General features: G+C 43.2%; 1 protein-coding gene across 2 annotated transcripts in view; it reads left to right on the top strand.

Moving 5' to 3' along the window:
• The first annotated feature begins 3,833 nt into the window (after window positions 1-3,833).
• Window positions 3,834-19,646, top strand: part of RAB7A (RAB7A, member RAS oncogene family) — a 76,850-nt gene continuing 61,037 nt past the window's right edge. For both annotated transcript variants that reach the window (XM_008697817.2, XM_008697816.2), the window contains exon 1: window positions 3,834-4,064. The gene's annotated coding sequence lies outside the window, so the exon portion shown is untranslated. The remainder of the gene's footprint in view (window positions 4,065-19,646) is intronic.

Genomic DNA, 19,646 nt, shown 5'->3' on the forward strand with positions numbered 1-19,646 from the left:
GCCCTAGAGCAGACACTTCTGTTCAAAAACAGGGGGGAAAACAGGATTAACACAGCTACCACTGGGCCATAGCAATTCTGAAATCCAGTTAGGCACACATTGTCTGCTCTTTGATTAGGGTCCAATCCTGCTCCCTGGGAATGATTCTCTGCAGCTCTCGATTCTACCCTCTTGGCTCATGGGTGTCTTCTGAGTCATCCTTTCTTTTCCATAAGAAACAGCCCATATTGGGGCACCTGAATGGCTCAGTTGGTTAAGTGTCTGCCTTCAGGTCAGGTCATGATCCCAGGGTCCGGGGACCAGCCCCGAGTCAGGCTCCCTGCTCAGTGAGGAATCTGCTTCTTCCTCTGCTGCTCACCCTGCTTGGGCTCGCTCTCTTTCTCTCTCTCTCTCAAATAAATAAATAGAATCTTAAAAAAAAAGAAATAGCCCACGTTTACATCTGAATAGCCTTCTCAGTAAGCTTCTTAGAAGGCAGGGTCTTTGCCTTTTCCTGTGTTCTCTAATTGCTTCTTTATCTTCAAACCTAGCATTTTGTAGGGCTGCAGAATGGGGTAGAATTTCCATAATTCTTGGCCTTTGAGACTATTTCCAGTTTCTGTTCCCCTGAATACTCTGCAAATGGTACTCATTGAACACTTACTGTGCCCCAGCACTGCTCTAGGGATCAGGGATATAGCAATGAGTGAAACAGACAAAAATGCCTGTGCTTATGAACTGCCATTCTAGTGGGAGAGATGGGCAGTAAGCAAGTAAACAATATAAAGAAACAACCAAAGCATTAGGGCGGCTCAGTCGGTTAAACATCTGACTCTTGGTTTCAGCTCAGGTTATGATCTCACAGTCATAGGATAGAGACCTGCGTCCAGGTCCAAGCTCAGCAGGGAGTCTGCTTGAAGATTTGCTCCCTTTGCCCTTCCCCTCTCTCTCTCAAATAAGTAAATCTTAAACGGAAAAAAAAAGGCAAGCAGGAAAATAGCAAGTGGTGTTTTGTGTCTGAGTGTTGATTAGGAAAGGGAACTTTCATTTTAAATAGGAAAGGCCATTCTCACTGAGAAGATGACATTTAAGTCAAGACCTGAGGGAGTGACCATACTGGTAGGTATCTGGGGGAAGAGCTTTCCAGACAGAAAGAAATGCAACTGTAAAGAGCTGAGTTAAATGTGTGCCTTCTCTTTTCATAAACTAGTATAGTTTGAGCAGGCTGATCTGAGGGATATTAGAAGGAGATGAGGTCAGAGAGGTATTTGGGGGTCAAAGCTTTTAGTTTTAGTCTGATTTATGGGAAGAGTTTGAGCAGGAGAATGATGGTTTGACATTTTTATAGAATTACTCTCGCTGCTGTGTGAAGAAATGATAGGGAGTGACATGGGAGAAGGAAACCAAGACTTTTTGCAACACTCCAGGGGAGAGATGAGGGAGGTTCAGACCGGGTGGTAATGGCAGAGATAGTAAGAAGTAGTCATGTTCTGAATATATTTTGAAGGCTGTGGATGAGGGGTACAAGAGAGAGGGGAGTTAAATTCATTTTCCAGGACTGCTCTAACACATCACCACAAGCTTGGAGGCTTAAAACAACAGAAGTGTATTCTCTCAAACAATTCAAATAGAACATTCAAAATCAACCCCCACCCCACCCTTTTTTTTTTTTTTTTTTTTTTTTTTTTTTTTCAGCTTCTGGTGTCTGTCAGCATTCTTTGGTTTGTGGCTACTCACTCCGATCTCTGACTACATCTTCACAGGGACTTCTTTTCTCTGTGTGTTTGTATTTTGTGTGTATCTTTTAAGGAAACTTGTCATTGGATGTAGGACCCACCTGGATAATCCAGGATGCTCTCATCTTGAGATCCTTAATTACATTTGCAAATACCCTTTTTCCAAATCAGGTCACATCCACAGGTTCCAGGATGTAGGCTTATCTTTTTCTGGGTCCCTATCCAACCAACTACAGGAGACAAGAATGATTCCTAAGTTTTTTGGAGTGAGCAACTGAAAGAATGAAGTTTTCATGAACCAAGACAGGAAAAGACTATGAGATGAGCATGTTGTTGAAGACGGAGATGAAAGTTCCCAAGTTGATCTTACTGTGTTCAGATTGGGCGGGTCTTTGATAGGGTGTCCCACCCTCTTAAGAGCTCTACAGTGTACTACTTTATTGCCTCACCTTTGATAGTAAGCTCAGGGAGTCTTGAGCTGTTGTCACCAGCTGGACTCCAAAGCCCGACCTTTACTGCCTACCTGCTTGCTGTACTCATTGACCTTCGTCCCACATGTTTCCTTAGGCTCTTCTTTCCAGTTTATCTCTTAAGTCAGGCAAAATACCTGAGGGGCATAACATTCCCTAATGGAAACCAAAATACCCCTCAATTGGGGCGCCTGGGTGGCTCAGTCAGTTAAGCGCCTGCCTTCAGCTAAGGTCATAATCTCAGGGTCCTGGGATCAAGCCCACATCGGGGCTCTCCACTCAGCAGGAAGCCTGCTTCTCCCTCTCCTTCTGCCTGCCATTCTCCCTACTTGTGCACATTCTCTCTCTCTCTCTATCTGTGTCAAATAAATAAATAAATAAATAAATAAACAAATAAATAAATAAAATCTTTAACAAACAAACAATACTCCTCAAGCAATAACAACTGCCCAGACCACCCAGACCAGTTTGAACTTAACCCCCCACTCACACCTATGTGGATGGACCATGAAGTGGCCCACAGAGTGACCAAGACTTACCTTTACCTCATTATAATAGTAAAATCTCCATCCAAAGAGGAGCACAAGCCTCATATACATAACATACAATGTATGTATAGGCATGTTTCCTTAAGGCACATGCACCTCCTTTTGCCCGCCTTTACATAAAATAACAAAGCTCCCCATTCTAAATACTCATCCTAACCCTAAATAAAAGGAATCCATTCACCCTTGCTCTACCTGCCTTGGATTTGGAAGTTACTCCCCAGTCATCTCCTTATTTGCTGCAAATAAAGTTTACTTTGTGAGACAACTCCACGTGGTGCATCTGTGCCTCACTAAGAAGCGACCTCATGTTAGTTGGGTTACGTTGTTTTTCCACTTTCTTGGACTAGATGAAACGTTCTGGTAATGTCTAATTCACCTCCATGTCTCTGTCACTCTGTTACACAATTGGTACAGCCATTTTCAGCCGACTAGATCATGCATATTGACATCCAACCTTCCTTGGTTCACATCTCACTCTACCACTTACTGTGTGAGGTCAAACCCACCTGCAGCGGGTCTCTGTTCCCTATTTGCAAAATAGTGAAAATAATGTTTCCTTAAGTGGTTAAAGTAAGGACAAATGGAGATGATCCAAAGGTATAGTACAGCGGCATGGCAGGTGCTCAGTAAATATGGGTACCCTTCCTCAACCCAATGTAAGTTTGTCAAATAACCACTCTTTTATCTCCCACTACTCAGAGACCTCTCCCTGAGAAAGCCTGTTTCTAGAGCATGCATGCTTTGTTGATCCTGGAGCTCAGGGCACACAGTAGGACTGCTTAGTTGACCGATCAGTGCCTTCTGCAGAGGGACACTACTGGAAGAGCCAGTTTACTCTCGCCCTCTCTTCCCTGGCATTCATTATTCCGGGGGAACGTGAAGGGCGGGGGCGTAAGGGGGGAGATGGCTGAGACAGCGGTTTGTAGATTCAACATGGCGCCGTCCTTCTCATTGTACGAGCCTCAAAGATGGCAACAACCAATTGGGGGCAGACATGTTTATGCCACGTGATCCAGGCTCGGCCCAGAAGCGGCCGGAACGTGACGCAAGATTGAGGCGGGGCTCCTCCCCCTCACTCTTGGCGTCGAGAGTCTCGTGACAGGTACTTCCGCTCGGGGCGGCGGCGGTGGCGGAAGTGGGAGCGGAGCCGGAGTCTTGGCCATAAAGCCCAAGGCGGCGGCAGCGGCGGCGTTGAAGGCTTGGGGAGTGCCGAGGAGTCCGCTGGAACCGGAACTTGGACTTCTCCTCAGTTCCTGTCCTCCCTTGTACCTCCTCCTCGGCGGGAGCCCTAGCGACGCGCCCGGCCCGGAGTCCCCAGCGGAGCGGCCGCGGTAAGCAGCGGGCCCAGCCTGGCCGGTGGCCTGACCCCATCCCCCTCCTGAGTTGCTCGGTCGCCTGGGCCTCGCGTCGTCCTTATCTTGGGCAGGCTCTGGGCCCAGCGCAGGCCTGGGGGGAAACCCTGCGTCGCTCAGGGCCCAAGAGCAGGCCCGGACCGCACCCGGCCCGGGGGGAGGTCAGAGGTCGCCGGGTGTGACCTCTGGCCGGGTTGCCGACCGCGGGCGGGCGGTCCCGGACCCCTTGCTTGCTGGTAGCGTCAAGACCCGAGACCCAGAGTGTCTCCTGATTTGGGTGGCCTCTGGACACTGGGGGCCTGCGCCGCGGCGGGACTCGCTATTGGGCTGAGTCCCTTGGAGCAGCGAGCCGGAGTGTGCCGGAGCCGACCCCGCCCGCTGCCTTGTCTGGGGACGCTGGCCCCGGCGCCGCCGACCGCGCGGGCCTTGCTAACTGGCGCCCAGGATTGAGCCACGTTCCCATCTGTGTCTTCAGTTGAACAACCTGACCCTGTTAGTGAGAGAGGTTCCCTGACGGCACCTGAGTCAAGGCAGTGAGTCAGGTCACGTGTCTTAGGCTCGCCCCAAGCACTTTTATACATGTGAGACGCCTCTGGCTGTGGGAGACAGGGAGCGTTTTGTCCTAAGTATGTTGTGGTAAATCCTAGAGGAAGTTTTCAAACTTATTGGAGGAAAGATGATGGTTGGCTGTAGAGCTGTGTTTGGATTCCACCGCGTCGGGGGAACCTCTTACTGGCTTAAATCAAATCTTGATGCCTAGTGGTTCGTAAAAGTGGAAGATTGAGAAGAAGAATAGTAAACATTTGAGCGCTAGTTGTGTTCTGGGCAGGGAGGCAAGACCTTTACACAGATTTTTGTGTTTAATGCTCAGAACAGCCCTTTGAAATACCATTATTGTCAAAGAACGGAGAGGTTAAGTTGTTTGTCCAAGGTCACACAGCCAGTAAGTTAAGGAGCGAAGATTCAAACCCAGGCAAGCAGGCTCCGGAGTACTGTACTTAGTCTCTGGTTGTACTGCTTTCCAGTGCTTCTGAAGTTTGTGATCTATCTTTTGCCACCAGGTATCTTCCTCTCTCTGCCTCCTTTGTTTCTAGTGATGCCATTAGAAAGCCTCCTCTGGTTCTACCTTGCGGCCACCTTAGTTCTACCTTAAAAACCACAAGATATTCCGTTTGTGGTTGTGGACTTCTAACACAGGTTTTTTTGTAGTGTAGTGCCAATATCAGAAACTCTATGGTTTAGCAAAGTGCTTAAATGAGGTCTGATAAATTTTGTTACGTAAATGTTTTGTCCAACAAATTAAGCCTGGCAATCCTGCCATGTGAAACTTTCTTAAAACCTTAGTACATGGGTATCTAGCCAGTTGGTCTTTCCTGTCGAAAATACTCTGTCTTCTCTTTGGATTCCAAAAGAACAGGCTCTTGTCTCTTCCTTGTGACTTAAGCAGCTGATTAGCCGCATGACTTCTCATCCATGGATTAATAGAGTCTCCTATTAGTGTGTTTCTCTTCAGACTTGGGAGAGTTTGCTCAGATTTGAGTCTAAGAACTGGAAGGTGAGTTGTGAGTACTTGTGAAGATACTGTCCGAGCTAAAGCTTAGTCCTCCCAACCCTGTTGTATTCTAATTTCTTTTTACTTTTTTAACTCTGCTATCTAAACTGATGTATTTGAGTAATAAGTATGGTAGTCGTAAATAATGTTTGAATTTAGAGAGGAGAGTAATGATGAGCACCTTTTCATTCATTGAGATGTTTTGAGTATCTACCATGTATTAGGCATGACTGGTTATTGACTCAGGGAGATAAGTGTGGTTATTGTCCTAAAGGAATTTTAAAAATGATGTGTGATCACAGCCAGGAATTCTGTTGTGGAATGGCTTGGTGGTAGAACCTGAGGCTTTTGGAAAGAGGAGTTCTCATCTCCGCAAGTGAGTCCATAGAAGGCAGTCTGGTGTTCTGGCCAACTTAAAGGCTTTGTTAATTGTAACATTACTTGTATGGTTTGCTCTTGAGAGTATGGAAGATACTGTTACAGTTTCAAATTGATCATGTCTTTGGAAGAGAAACCTTCAACACTAAACTTGTTTTTCCTTTTGCTCTAGTGGCATTTTGTTGTTCACTTGAGGGAGTTCATGTCGTTGCCATTTGACACTGCAAATGTTTGCTGTTGCAGTGCTCTTTGAGCAAAGGCACATTTGACATGCTGGATTTTTTTTTTCTTTAGCTGATGAAGAAAGTTTAATATAATGCCCACCAGTTATAGTGCCAGTATTTCACTAAATAAAGCCCTATGCCACCCCATCTCCTGCAACTACTCTGGCTCCCCTTCTTTAAAAGGAGATGTGAGTTTTGTGTTTGTGGTAGAAGTTCATGAGTAAACAAACAGAAGGATGGAATGTAGGAGAAAGCACTCTAAAAATAGTTTTGTTAGTATCTCTCTCCAGGTAATTGTCAGCAATCACTTGGGCATTTGCTTGTTTTGTTATGTTTTGTTTGTGCTAACCAGGCCTAAGCCCTCAAATCCCATAATCAAAGAGCATTGCTTTATAATAAAGTATGGCTTTGAATCTGATTTCCGACCCCACCACCAAGTGAAGCAAAAACGTTTTGGTTATTTGATTAGCTTCTAATAAATCTCCAAAGAGAATTGTGTTAATATCATTTCTGCCCTTATATTTGGTATTAGTCTTTCTGTGCAAAGGCATAGCAAACCTAGACCACACTCTCGTGTTGGTCTTTTTATGCACTGTTCCTTTCTGAAATTTGACATGAATATTTGCTGTTATTCCTATGACAAAATTGTTTAACTCCGCATCTGTACAATTCAACAAATAAGGCTGAGGATTTGACTAGATATTGGACTGGAAGTTCTAGGCAAGGTTTTCCGGGGGAGTTAAGGAGGAGGAGTCCTCCCAAGTAAGGCTAAACGGTGGTTCCCCTTGGTACTGATGTCATCCTCCGAAGGAGACTGAAGCTCTAGAAAGGAGCACCCCCCCCCCCCAGCCGCCTTGCGGCTGCTGGCTTTCTGCTGACTCTTATCTCCCATGTAAGGTTGCCGTTGTATTCTCAGTGCTCTGTTCCTGTGTCACCAGACATGTACTGTGAATGCCGTCTAATAGATCTCTGTGCTTCTGTATCTGCGGTTTGCTGCAGTCACGTTTGCAACGTGTTGATCTCTCCAGTTATTTGTTCTCACATCTTCTACTTTCTGCCTTTTCCTAAACACAGAAAAAGAGTTTGCATTAATGTTTTAAAACTTCTTAATGGTGATTGTGGTCAGTGTGATTTGTGAATCAAAGGTAAAAGTGATGTGTGGTGGGTGAAATCAGAACAGGCTTTTTAGCAGTGCCTCTGACTAGTTTCAGTTTTAGTACTCAGGCTATGATTTCAAAAACAAATTTAAGAATAGCTACTTGCAAAATGTCTCTGTGGGGGAGGAAGAAAGCTTGGGAGTTGGTTCCAGTGGTGACATACAGTGTTGGCCTTGTTCATTTGCCTCAGGATGCAGTACTTAATGCAGGGGACCTCAAGGCTCTCCTGAGCTGTCTGTTTTGGTGATGTCATCACTGCTGGGGTGATCAGTCTGACTGATTTTGTTGTCCGTTTCCTGGTTGCCTCAGACTGCTTGTTGTTGGGGTAGAGCAAATCTGAGGAAGCATATTAAGGGAGTCCTGGGGACCTGGGCAGTGTTAGGAATTCTATAACCTTACTTGGCTCTCAAATGAGCTTGCTTGTGTGACTGCTGCCAGACACGGTGAAGGAGAGTCTCTGTTCTCCCTGACGCTTCAAGTAAAGATGGCTTGTGCTTGCTACTGGCTTTCCTCAAGTTACCCAGCTCAGTTCAGTAATCCTTTAAAAATTACAAGGTGAGCTAAATGGTTACATCGTTGGTTTCTAATTTTTGTATGCCATTTTAATTAAAAGTTTATTTGCATTTGATGAACTTTTAATTCGAGTAATTTGAAAATGCGTGATAAAGCCAATACGAATTAACCTTTTAAAAACCCAATTGTAATAGCACAGACTTTATAATAAAGTAGTGCCTCTTGATATGGTATTTAGTCAGTCTATCAGCAGTGCTCTATGTACTTACGGATCTGAGGACCCCGGAAATAACTCTGGGTCATCTGGACAGCCCATAGGTTCACAGCCACTCTTAAGTCCCGTGACCTCTGCCATTCAGTTGACCGTTGTTAAAAAAGTATTAACATTTTGTAGAAACCTTCTTACGTGATATTTGTCTTTAAATGCTTTTTAGTGTTTGTGTAGTGCTTGCCATTTACATAGGATTTCATTTGGTCCTCACAACATCTCTGTATGCTGAGAGGGTAGCCTTTTCTGTTTTTCTGTATGAGATAGTTCTGGGTCCTCAGGTGGTCCAGCTACTAGAATGTTAATCTATGTGTGCTGAAACACATAGCTATTTCTGATGTACCACCCTGCCTTTTTGATTATACAGGATGCCTTAAAGACCTCAGCATTTGACTCCTTGTTTAAAAAAAGGTATTTTTCTTCTACTACCATTTATTTATTTATTTTAAAGTTTTGTTTTTTGTTTTGGTTATCTCTACACCCACCATGGGGCTCAAACTCACAACTCCAAGATCAGGAGTCGCTCTTCCAACTCAGCCAGTCAGGTGATACCACCCCCCCCCCCCGCTCACTACCGTTCATTTAAAATGACATTTCTTGGGGCACCTGGGTCACTCAATCAGTTATTCAGCCAACTCTTGATTTCCAGCTCGGGTCATGATCTTGGGGTCTTGGGATAGAGCCCCGTGTCGGGCTCTGCCCTTAGCAGGGAGTCTCCTCTAGGATTCTCCCCCTCTCCCCTCCTGCTTGTGCCCACATGCACACACTTGCTCTATCTCAAGTAAATAAATCTTTAATAAAATAAAAATGATTCTTCTCTTTTACTGGTTATTAAACAAGTCTGTTCTTTTTAAGAAAAAAAGAAGAAAAAAACCTAGGGAAATACAGAAGTAAAAAGAAAAAAAATCTATTTACTACCCAAAGGAAGACTGCAGTGTTAACTGGTTATGTTCTTCCTATGAATACATACTTTAGTATCTTTCATTTATGAAATTGAATAAAATATGGTGTGGGAATTTAACTGGGGCGGGGGGGACTGAACACTCTTGGATCTTTGACCTTTGGGATCTCTCCTGAAAAACACTCAGTGATGGGAAGCTGGGGATCATGAGGCTGTGTTTTTCAGATGTTTAATGACAACAGTTGAAGAACTTGATGCATTCAGTTTGAGAATAAAGTTATTTCTCATGGTGGTCCTGGATGAGTAAAGTGTTGCCTTTATTTTTAAGTAATTTTTCATTTCTATGTTAGTAAACTTTGAAGTAGAACATACTTACAAGAAAAGCACACAAATAAGTGAACTTGGAGAATTTTTATAAACTTCGAAGCCCCCTTGTGCCTCCTTCAAGTCATTATCCTCCCTTCCTCTCAGGATAATGAGTCTGCTTATTTTTTAACACTATAGTGTGATTTTGTTGGATTTGGACTTCGTATATGGAGTTATACTCTGTGTACTCTTCTGTGTCTGGTTTCTCTGATCCACTGTTGTTCGTGAGATTTGGTATTGAGTGCAGTTGTAAACTCCATTTTCATTGCTTAGGAGTATTCCATTATGTGATGTATCATAATGTATTTATTAATTTATTGATGTTTATTTGGGTAGCTTGTACTTTATGGCTGTTACAAATAATGCTGGTTGAATGTTCTTGTGTCTGCCTTCTGATTAATCTTTGTACACATTTCTATTATGTTAATATTGAGAAGTGGAAAGGCTGAGTTTTATTTGAGTATGTATCTGTATTCTTTTGCTAGGGCTGCTGTAACAAATACCACAGACTGAGTGGCTTAGCCGAAAGAAGTTTATTTTCCCGTAGTTCTAGAAGCTGGAAGCTCAAGATCAAGGTGTTGGTAGGGTTGATTTGTTTAGAGACTTCTTTTCTTCGTTTGTAGATGGCTGCCTTCCTGTGTCCTGACATGGTCTTTCTTCTGTACCTGTGTCTAATCTCTTCTTATAAGGACATCAGTCATATTGATTAGAGCTTACCCTCATGACCTAATTTAACCTCAGTCACATCTTCAAAGACCCTGTCTCCAAAGATCATCACATTTTGAGGTGTTGGGGGTTAGGACTTCAGGATATGGATTTGGTGGGGATACGCTTCAGCCCATACCAGTATCTGTTACACTTTGGTAGATACTGTCAGTTATCCAATTGTTGTACCAACTTATACTCCCAGCAGCAGTATTGGAGAGTTCCAAGTATTCCACATCTTTGCTAACACTTGTCTTTTTCATTTTTTGCCCCTCTGGTAGGAACCTGTTTTTTTATGGCCCCATTCAGTACCAGTGTAGGCAGTCCTTGAGGGAGTAGAGAAGTTGTTTCTGGAGTTTGAGACAACCTCTTAGAAATGTTTTGTAAATCCTTTAGGGTTAGAAAAGCAGAATGGTTTCATCTAGTGAGTGGTTAGTCCTCCGTAGTTGCCCTTGAGGATTAGCTTTTGCATTTATAATCTAGATCCATTCCTGGTGGTGGAATTGGCCCAAAAGTATCATCTGTGGGATATAAATCTAGTCATAATAAACAGTGCTTTCATTCAACCTCTTTGATCTGACGCTTGAGTTCTTAAAACTTTGGATTCCTTCATACATGTGTTAGAAATAGGCCTGTTTGCATGTTCTGACTGACCATCTAGATATTGGTGTTTGACCAACGGCTTTCTGGCTGAGTGATCTTGAGCTTTTTTGTACATCTGCTGTAGACCCTAGTTTGGTTAGAATAATATTATATGATTTTACCCCTCCCCCACTCTAAACTCCTGGAGGGCAGGGATGAATCATTCTAGGATGGATCTTGAAATATTACTCAGTAAACTTAATATTTTTTTCCAGTTCTAACTTTGTACAGTAAGTTACTATTTGTAGCATGTAAGTTATGCTTCTGGGCCAGTGATTAATATGTAGAACTTTCCTGAATGCTAAACTGTGTTCTATGTTCATTTGACAGATTTTTATTGTCTAGTATAAGAAAACACTGCTGGCAGCTGTGGGGAGTATAAAATAAAGATCACTGGAGGTTTACGAATAATTGTAAAAACAAGGCAGATGAGAGTCATAAAAATAGCTTAAAGAAAATGCTGGAGGTGTTCAAATGGTGGGTTAGGTCTGTGTGGAGTGGAGTTGTGTGGAGGGGAAACTTAGGAAACCCATTATAATTGGAGGGAATGGCATAAGCAAATGAATGGAGGTAGGGAAATGTTAAAGTAGTTGGAGTAGCTGCAGTATCTCCAAATTGGGAATGGCTATATATGTATTGGGGCCAGATGGCGTGGGGGAGGGGAGGCACCCCGGTGCCTTCTTGAAGGGTGTATGTTAAACGAAGTGATACTTCACTAGATAATGCTAGGATAGGGCATAATCCTCTCACTTGAACCTCACGACCCTATTGAGTAAGACAGGTGGTACCCCAGTTATGAATAAGGAATGACTTTGATGTTATAATTCACCTAGAGAAATACATATTGAGAGATTAGTGGGGCTAGGACTCAAATACAAATGTGTTTAAGCCTTCCTCAGAAGTATCTTTAACACAGATTAAAAGGAGTTGGCCTGGGAGGGATGGGATGGAGAAAGAACAGTTTGGTTTTCCTCTTTAGCCAGCCAACCCGTTGTGGGCTCCTCTTACCAATTTATGGACAATCTGTTTTACTGGGTAAATGCTTGAGATAATATAGGGTTGCTAGCAAAAGCTTTGAGCTATTGAGAACAGTTCTGTGTAACTGTTATACTAGCTATCTGCTTTCCAGTCTGTTTTACCAAAAAAGAAAAAAAAAAAAAAAGCACCATTATCCAGGTCCCTGGCTAGACTCAGCTGTTGGTTTGGGACCTGCCTTTAGAAAGCTTGAGAGCAGCGGTGCGCATCCTAGTCAAGAATCTATTGGGCTGGACTGTGAAGTCCTCAACAGGAATTGCTTTCTCAGGAACTTGCTTCTTTATAAAAGTTGCTTTAGTTTTTTTCCCCCCTCCCCACATGACTGATACGTGGAACAAAGTGTATGTGTGTGTGTGTGTGTGTGTGTGTGTACACAGTCAGTCTCTTACAGAGATCAGCTGTAACCTAGTTTAAACTTCACTTCGGAGTTCAATCCAAGCAGCATATGAATTGTGACCATCTCTTTGCAGATGAGGAAATGGCCCAAAAGGACATGCTCAGTATCATGGAGGCCAGTAGTGGGATCGGAACTGGTGCTCCATATTGCAAGTTGTCAGATGCTTCTTTAACCCTAATAGTGGTGAGAAAAATAACATCTTATCTGGAAGAAGAGCCTACGTAAATTTTATTGTTCAGTTTTATTTAAGAGTTGTTTTTTTGTTTTTGTTTTTTTTTTAAAGAAGGATGCTTTGGGGCATCTGAGTGACTCAGTTGGTTAAGTGTCCACCATCCAGGGCGCCTGGGTGGCTCAGTCATTAAGCGTCTGCCTTCGGCTCAGGGCATGATCCCAGAGTCCTGGGATCGAGCCCCGCAGCAAGTTTCTTGCTCCGCTGGGAGCCTGCTTCTTCGTCTCCCACTCCCCTGCTTGTGTTCCCTCTCTTGCTGGCTGTCTCTCTCTCTGTCAAACAAATAAATAAAATCTTTAAAAAAAAAAAAAAAGGAAGAAGAAGCGTCCACCATCGGCTCAGGTCATGATCCTGGGTCCTGGGATTGAGCCCCATGTCAAGCTCCCTGCTTAGTGGGGAGCCTGCTTCCCTTTCCCACCCCTGCCCGCCCTTGTGCCCTGTCTTGATCTCTCTGTCTCTCTCTCAAATAATTAAAATCTTAAAAATAAATAAAAGAAAGATGCCATGATTATTCTGCTTCTTTTGAAATGTAAGTTTGTAGGTAGTCAGTTTTCCAGCAGTATGAGACTGAATAGGCTAGGTTACTCTGCAGAAACAAGTAACCTCAAAATGGTTGAAGGCAACGTAGGTTTATTTTCTGCTCGTGCAGCACGTGCACCATGAGTTTTCCAGGAGCTCTGCATCACTACTTCACTTGATGGACACGATATGGAATATTGCTGGGTGTCTTGGCAAAGTGAAAAAGAACTACTGGAGGGTCTTAACTTCTGTCATTCAGTGTTCCAGCCCAGGATGACACGTCACTTAGGCTTACAGCTCACTGGCCAGAATGAGTCACACCATACAGGAAACCAAAGAGTGTGATTCTACCATGAACCTGGACAGCACAGAGTTGGAAATATTTGGGAAATAGTACAAGTTTTACGGTGGCTTGCTGTAGTAATAGCTGTTGGGGAACCAGTGGCTCATTTGTAGATTGTTGTTCCCATCAACTGACAGTTAAATGCAGGAAAGGATGCCAAGTTGCCTCACTCACAGATCACCTTTCTAACTTGAGATATCTATTTCTTTTAAATGATGTGTGATAATCTCGATTTAAGTGCCTCAAAATACCCTTTGCAGAAGTAGGTGTGAAAGAAACAGTTGAGTCTGAGCGTTCCCTTGCCTTCCGTGTTTTCAGTGTAGGATACCTATAGACTTAACTAGATGTCTTTTAACTGATGTCTCACCCCCCCCCACCCCCAGTCTTCCTTGTAAAGTGCGATCAGATAGTCTTAAAACTACTCCTTAGGTCCTATTCCTTCCCTGCCCGCAGAACCCTTGGGTTTCCGTTGCCCTTCGTTATGTCCCTCCACACACCGCCTCCGGCTTATCTTCCTGGTTTTGTCCTTTCTCTGATGCACACCCTGTATTGTTTTACTTACCGTAAGTTATTTTACTTGCCCGTTCCATACCACACTTTGTTCCCTGTTTCCTTCAGCTTAGTGTCTGCCACTTCCCTTCATTTCTGTGCTCTGTCTTTTGGTGTCCTGCCTGGCTCAGGTACCACCAGCTCCATTTTTAAAGCTTTATGTGGCCATTTCAGCCCATACTATTCTCAGCTTTCACTGAATGCCTGTGACTTGTATTTCATATATGTGTCTTGCACACATTTTATGTGTGTCTTGCCTACCCTAGGAGAGGGGCTTCAGGGTAGGCACTAAACTAATTCATCAGTTTTCCCCCAAAAGCTAATCGTTTGAAAGAAAGAACTAAAAATATATTCTCCAAGTGGCTTTTGAGATATATATATATGTATATATATATATGGCCATATAGGTACATGGATATATCTATAGATATATGCATGCATGCTCATCTGTTGTGTTCTCTGGGTGAAAAAAAGAAATACCTGTGAATTCTTCACATTGCTTGAAATCAGTAGGCCAGAGCAGTAGGATTTTGGAGAATTCCTTAAGCAGGGCCGCAGTATGGCTCTGAAGTAAGTTACTAAGCTTCCGTTTCCACTTCTGAAAGATGAGCATAGCGGATTGGCTGTCCTCAAGATCCTTTCATATTTTGGCTTTCTTTGGCTCTTGATCATTCTTCAGTGGCTTTTGTAAAATCCCAACTGGCAAGAGGACACAATCAGAAACTTTGAGGACCCTTTAAGCCATTTCAAAAGTTATCACCCACATGGAGCCCTGCTCATTCACTTCATGAGGGGCAAGAGTAACCTCAGTATAGGTGGTTCTATTTTTCTTCTTGAGAAATTTTTTAAAATGTATTTGTCAGAGGGGTGCCTGGGTAGCACAGTCATTAGGCATCTGCCTTTGGCTCAGGGCGTGATCCCGGCGTTCTGGGATCGAGCCCCACATCAGGCTCCTCTGCTGTGAGCCTGCTTCTCCCTCTCCCACTCCCCCTGCTTGTGTTCCCTTTCTCACTAGCTGTCTCTCTCTGTCAAATAAATAAATAAAATCTTTAAAAAATTTTTTTATTTGTCAGAGAGTGTGAGCACAAGCACAAGTAGGGCTCCTCACTGAGCAAGGAGCCCAGTGCGGAACTCGATCCGAGGACTCTGGGATCACAACCTGAGCCGGACGCAGACGCTTAACTGGCTGAGCCACCCAGGCGTCCCTAGGTGGTTAGATTTTTTTTCCTAAAATGGACTTGATTCTAAATTACAGAAGCAAGTGAATAGTTCTCTATTACCCTTCTGGATAATTTGGTGGCTATACTTCCAAAGTTACATGTTTATATTTAAAAGGGATCATACAGTACACTCTTCCATAACTTGGCTTTTTAAAGATTTTACTGTATGTACTACACACCTTTCCTTGTCAGTACACACTTGTTTTGTTTTGTTTTGTTTTGTTTTGTTTTGTTTTGAAGTGTGGGGTGGGGTGCAGAGGGAGAGAGAATCCCAAGCGGACTCTGCAGTGAGCACAGAGCCCGACACAGGGCTGGATCTCATGACCCTAAGATCACAACCTGGGCCAAAAGCAAAAGTCAGACACTTAACCAACTGTGCCACCCAGGAGCCCCCCGGACATTACTGTTTTTAATGGCTGTGTGATACTGCATTTACCAAGTTTAACCATCTTCTAAATGAATGTTTCAGTTACTTCCAACTTTTCTCTTTAAGAAAATTATTTAAGGGGCTCTTGGCTGGCTCAGTCAGTGGAGCATGTGACTCTTGATCTTGGGGTTGTGAGTTAGAACCCCACACTGGGTCTAGAGATTACTTAAAATAATATCTTTTTTTTTAAGCCACTTATTTGATCATTTCCTTAAGGTATAGTTGTTATTTATACTTAAAATTTGGTATTCATTACCATACTGCCTCCAAGAGGAGCTTGTAGCTTGAGAATTCTATTTATATAGTTGCCAATTGTCAATTTTCTTAAAGGTTGACAGTTTAACTAGTGGGAAAAATTTAAATGATACCTCATTCCCATTTTATTGATGAATAGATTAAGCTTTTAAAAAATATTAGCCGTTTATTTTTCTTCTGTGAATTGACTATTTTCTCTAAAGCCCAAATGAGGTGGGTTTTTGTTTGTTTGAACCTAAACTTCGTATATAGCAAGAATATTGACCCTTTTTCGTGTTGTAAACATTCCAGGCTTGTTTATCATGGCTTGGTTTGGTTAATGGTGTGTTTTTGTAGTAAAGAAACTTCCCTGTAGTCAACATTGTTGATTTGTTTTGGTTTGGGGGTTTCATGTTAATGTACTAGGCTTTCCCCATCCTAAGGGCAATAAAAACAATGTTTTTCCCTAGTACCTAGCACACTGGAATTCTTATGTGTGATGCAATATGACATCAGAATCTTTCCAAAGGTATGGCTGTGCCAGTATTTCGTTATATTGTCGTCCTTTTCTCACTGACTAGAAATCTTTTCATCACACACTAATTACCCACCTACATGTATCTTTTTTTAAATATTCTGATCCATTCTTTGTCTCTGGGACAGTACCACTGCCTTACTTGCTTCTGCTTCATAATACATTTTGATAAGCTCAGCAGTTTTCCATCTTTTCATAGAACTTTGTCAGAGTTAGGCTCAAAATATGTTTGCTTCTCATTACATTGGTTTTCTTTCTACCCCTTTGCCTGGTCCCTTAATCAGTTTGTCTGGCGGTTTCATCCACCAAGAAATTTAGAAGAAGCTATTTCTGAGGTGCCCTAGCAGAAGGAGGCAGCTAAAATCTCTCCCCTTTGTATCTGGGACAAATACTGTATAATTGTTTATATAGTCAGTAGGTTTATTGAGCACCACCACATGCCAAGCCTTGTGCAATGTGGTAGGTCTACACACAGTAGAAAACCTGGTTTCTGACCCCCCAGGAGCCTTGGGTTTGGTGGAGCAGTGGTACATATCTTTCATTCCTTGTAGCCCAACCGCCTTAGGTGATGAGTTGAAAATAGACTTTGTAAAGCAAGTATTAGGTTTTAAATTATGTTCATGAAGAAGTTTTTATGCATTTCATGTTTTGCCTTCTGTGATCATTGCTTGCCTTATGTGATCACATAACAGTTCATAATCTGTGCTCTAGATGGATTTTTTACCAACTTTTCTTGTTTAACTTTGACAAATTAGATTTCTTTGTCATTTTCTAGTAGAGGTTGTAATAGCAGATTCCCTATGAGTGTCCCAGACTTGGCATAAATTAAATTTTTTTCCTTTTTTTAATTAATTGTAACAAATAGGAGGGAGTTAGTCAGTTTTTACAGATCAAGAGTAGACCATTGGGCCAGTCTTTATTTTCAGGGCTGTTGAAAGAATGTTAGCAGTCTGAATTGGGAGAAACGATTGTGTTTTAGAAGGGGAAAAAAGTACGCTTGGTCAGCCGGTTCTTCCTTTTTTCCCCTTATTGCCTTCTCAAGTTGTAGCTGATCGTTTCTGCATGACAACAACATGAAATCCTGTCTACATGTGACTGGCTACCTGCCCCTGCCAAATGGCAGTCTTCTGTGCCTTGCAGTTCTGTGTGCCCGTAAAGTCATCTGGAGATAAAAAGCATCCGTGATCTACCTGGGGGAGAGAAAGGTGTGCTGTTTCTGTGAAGGGTGGAACCTTAGGACCAAATCTCTGTAAGCCCACTGGAGAGGTGAGATAGTAGCAAGATGCCCCTTGTGAGTTTGGGAAGGAGGGTAGGAGGGGAATGAGGAGGAGCTCAAGTTGGTCACCCTTGTAATGTACCCCCTCCCTAGACAGATGGTGTATACAGTTAATGAATAACTTCACCTGTGGTTGTTCACAGGCCAGAATCAAACAGTGCACGTCAGAGTCTGAGAAGTGAGTTGTTTTTTCTGCTTCCCACTACTGTGGTAGAGAACAGGGGTAGAGAACAGTGGCGACAGGGGAAGTGGAAATGTAGTCATTCAGACATGCAGGCATCCAAAGGATGCTTTGTACTGGGTGCTATGCGAAGGAAATGCCAAAGGAGTAAGATAGTTCCTGTCCTGGAGGAATTTTTTTTCTGACTGTGTGACACATGAGGAGCCACCCACAAAAGGCGATGATGTCGTGTGGCAAAGATTTGATAGTAGGCTTCTGGGCAGGTGCTCTCAGGTTTTGGATGTGAAGAGGTGGTGATAAACTTCATATGTCCAGTTGTTACACACGGAAACCTTGAAAACAAATATTTTTCTACCTTAATCCCTCCTACCTTAGAGACTGTGAACCCCATAAAATTGCTTGGTTGGTTTTGACCTACAAAAATGACATTTTCGTAGGATTCAACCTAATAAACACAAATGGGAACATACCTTGTTCTGTACCCTACTTTAAAAAATTCTAACTACATTTTAGAATGTTCACTCATAATACGTGTAAGTCTGCCCACGTGCGTTCCTATGTTTGCATACGCATTGTGAAGTAGGCGCGGAGTTCTTTTCACCGCTTGGGTTCTCTTGGCTGAGAGAGATGCATCAAGGAAAGGAGAGAAGTGGACCCATGACCTTCCCAGTATGTTAATGTGGCAGAACTTGGAAGTAGGCGTCTAGATTCTTGGCAGAGATTGATTCGAGGTGATAGATGTGAGAAGATGGCAGGATGGTAGGCCCTGAAAATGAGGACGGCAGGTAGGGACTGAGTACAGTAAGAAAGGTGGCATGGTGTACACTGCTTCTCAGTGTGACAGGCTTTGTGTTTTTCGGGTATGTTACTATTCAAGAGCCCAGGTAGAAGTATCGTGATGTGGCTAAAGGCAGACAGATTTGTAGTACTCTCGTTTTCGTATTGACCACATTTCATCATGATAATCTGGCCATATTTACATATTTGAAAGGAAATGACAAAATATGAGGGGCATTATTCTGGTTGAAAGGATTTACAGCTAAAATAGCATGGGTAGGATATGTGCAAGCCTGGTCTAAGATGGTGACTCTGGCTCTAAAAGCAGGGACACCTATTTGACAGGTTTTAGACAGATAGGGGTAGGCATGGGCAAGCACAGCAGCGAGGGTGAAAGAGGAAACCGAGCTAACTGCTCCTGAAAAAGTAGGATTACCCATTAACCAAAGATTATGGGCAGTGCTGGCATGGTGTGGTACCCTGATTTGTATCCATTTCTGGTGATACTGAATAGAAGTTCCCAACTTCCCCAATTGCTCCTAACCGGTGATGATGTCATATTGATAGTGAACTCATTCCTATTCACAGCCATTGACAGGTTAATTGTTGAGGTAGTTTGGCTGTTTTTGGAGGAAGAATTTGTTTGGTGGGAATTGCTCACTGTTAGAACATTGATTTCCCAAACATTGTAAACGCCCAGCTTATCCTACTGATACAAATTTATTGCTTCAAAAAATATATGTTTTAAAGATTTTATTTATTTGAGAGAGAGCAGGGAGAGGAGCAGAGGGAGAGGGACAAGCAGACTCTGTGCTGAGCATGGAGCCCCACAGGGGCCCGAGATCATGACCTGAGCCAAAATCAAGAGTTGGATTCCCTGGGGTGCCAGTCGGTTAAGCGTCTGCCTTTGGTTCAGGTCATGATCTGAAATCAAGCCCCACACCGGGCTCCCTGCTGAGCATGGAGCCTGCTTCTCCCTCTCCCTCTGCCTGTCGCCCTCCTCTTGCTTGTGCTCTCCCTCTCTCTCTCTAATAAAGAAAGAAAATCTTTAAAAAAAAAAAAAAAAGAGTCGGATGCCCAACTGACTGAGCTACCCAGGCACCCCCCCAAAAAGGCATGTTTTAGAGAGAGAA

Source organism: Ursus maritimus, unplaced genomic scaffold, assembly GCF_017311325.1.
Source record: "Ursus maritimus isolate PB19 unplaced genomic scaffold, ASM1731132v1 scaffold_14, whole genome shotgun sequence".
Taxonomy (NCBI): domain Eukaryota; kingdom Metazoa; phylum Chordata; class Mammalia; order Carnivora; family Ursidae; genus Ursus; species Ursus maritimus.